Source organism: Cottoperca gobio, chromosome 20, assembly GCF_900634415.1.
Source record: "Cottoperca gobio chromosome 20, fCotGob3.1, whole genome shotgun sequence".
Taxonomy (NCBI): Eukaryota; Metazoa; Chordata; class Actinopteri; order Perciformes; family Bovichtidae; genus Cottoperca; species Cottoperca gobio.
Window position 1 is genome coordinate 3,811,565 of NC_041374.1, and position 2,671 is coordinate 3,814,235.

A 2,671-nucleotide genomic window follows, 5' to 3' on the forward strand; every position below is an offset into this window, starting at 1 on the left:
GATAAGTATAAACTCCCGCCTCTCTTCCTACTCACCAGTCTTTTGACAGTGCACTGAATAAAACAACAGTCTGAGTTAAGCAGTGAGATGTGGGTCACTGACTGCAGCCTATTCACTCATTGCAGATGCATGGTAATATGTATTACAAAGACATGTACATAAATTATACAATTAGGTGTACTTCACATGGCCTAAATGCAAAACAATAATCATGTTTGCCTTTTTCAAATGCTTTTTAAATGTGACATACTGTACAATACACATGACACATGATACAGTTGAAATAACTGCAATGGTCCTAGCATTAAAGTAGGCTTTATGAATAGCAGGATATCTCCACTGATGTATGCATCATATAAAAACAAATGGGGCAGGTAAGATCTAAAATACAATTTCAAAAAACTTAAATAGAATACAATAAAAGCTGAGAATAGAGACTATAAGTAAGAACTCTTTAACTGGAATGTGCATTGAATTTGCACTTTACAATGTGTCCAGTAACATAGTGTAACAGTAGTGTAAGGCAAATGGATAACTGGATTTTCTGCATTAAACCTCATCTGCATTGACGATCATTATGAAAACTGATCCAACTTGGACATTAGTGGGCATCTAAACACAATGCAAAATGATTTACAGAATGAACTTATTAAATATTTCATATGCAAAAAAGTATTCTGCAGGCCTAGACACTCCACAGCTCCAGTACCACTTTCTCAAGACAGTTGGTGACGCTCATGAATTGACAGCAAAAATCTTATTGTCTCACACAAAACAACTTCCAAGTTGGCATTTAAATTCAAGTTAAAGGCGTACAGACACGTTTGTTGTAAAGAACCTCTGTCCTTTGGATGGAAAATAACAAGTCTTGTCTCCTTCGGCTTTGCACCCTTTAATTTGCATTGTTATGGAAAACCGCTGGATTTGGATAGGGCACAGAATCATTGAGGTCACCATAATAGAGTGTGACAGCTCCCCTTTTCACATCTATTTGGAAGTAAAATCAAAATTCCTGGGAAAGTGAATCCAGGAAGCATAGAAAGATCTCATACAGCTTTGGGAACAGCTGTTTAGAGTGAATATTTAATAAGGTGTGGAATACATATTGATATGAATTGCATCTGCATTCAATTGACGGAGAAAAACTAGATACACAAGTGTGTGCATGTACATACAGCATGAACAATGTAAGGTTGGGAGGCTGAAACATCAGGCTTTTAGAAAGTTTAGAAATCATGTTATAAAAAACGGCAGCACTGGGCCCTTGTCATTTATTTTATTTTCTTATCAATATTGGCCTGAATGCAGCAATAACTGCACATGACATAAAGAAGTGACTGGGTGATTGCTTTTCATATTACTTTTTAAAAGAAGAGGAACACATTTGCCAACTCAACATCTTCTCTGTACAATCCCCACAGTCCATTAAAATTCACACACTGTCTTTCACTAGGAAAACCCCTTTACGCTTTCTCAAATTAAAAATCTCATGGCTGATCCCCTCCGTCGCTCTGGCTTTCAGATATTGACCTTGTGGTGCTACAAAATAGCTTCTTCCTCACTGCGGGACGCCATAATGAACCAATACAATGAGGCTTCAGTTCACTGCTCACCTCTCTTTGGTGTCTCTCGGGGTCTTTGTTGACGTTTGTCAGCCAAGGAGGAATTTGGGGGTTAGAATTCTGCTGTAGTCTAGCTGTAGAAGCAGACAACAACTTTGACTCCCAGACTTAAGCATGAAAGAGGAAGAAACTTGGTCAGAGATTAAAAAAAGAGGCTTTGACCTTACAGGGAAGAAAAATCAAAGGAGTGACTTGAATAAAGAATAAGCACCTTTTTGATTTGCCAAATTCACCAGGATTTAAAAAGGACGAGCATTTATACTGCACATTTTCTGTAGCACCAAAGTTGGAAACAAAAAATGGACTCTTTTTTTTGAGGCTCTGATGCATGCAAAAATGTGTTGTGCTATTAAAAGTGCCTCCACAAAGAAAGATGGGACTGATAGTGAGTTAAGTTCTGTCCATACAGATGTTTCAAACTCCTTTTACCTCCACACATATCTACACAACATCTGACTTATAAGCATATCAGAAACCACATTGTAAGAACAACCTACAGTATTTCTCATCTATGAGTCCTGCCAGTCAACCCTATGATGATCCAAACCTAAAACTGTCCAGAGTAGTACTGAGTGTGAAGATTACTGTCAAATTAAGGGTGGTAAAGTGTATTTATTATCTTGTACAGTATAAAGGCACTTAACGTTTTCACAATTACAATAAGGGCCATTTGATTGCAAGGTATTTACTGTATGTGTAGAAAAAACATTGTGTTTCCAATTCTGCACAGGTGTTCAGGAAGAAACCCAAAAGAAAATATATTTGCCTGTGGGCCTACTAATCATTTCTAAACATACACAGGACAGACAGAGGCTTCTCAGTCAGTCATGCATGTGTCTGTTTCTTAATGAATTAAGCCTATTAATGAGGCACGTATTTATGAAAGCAATACTTAATCAATTATATAAGCTATGCAATTGTACAACAAACGTATTTTCCACAACATACATGTGTAACGGACTGCATGCAGTTGTGGAGGGCAGATAAATGTCTGATCCATAATGATCAGCCAGTGTGTTTACCTGACCTGTCAAGCAGCTCGCTTCTGT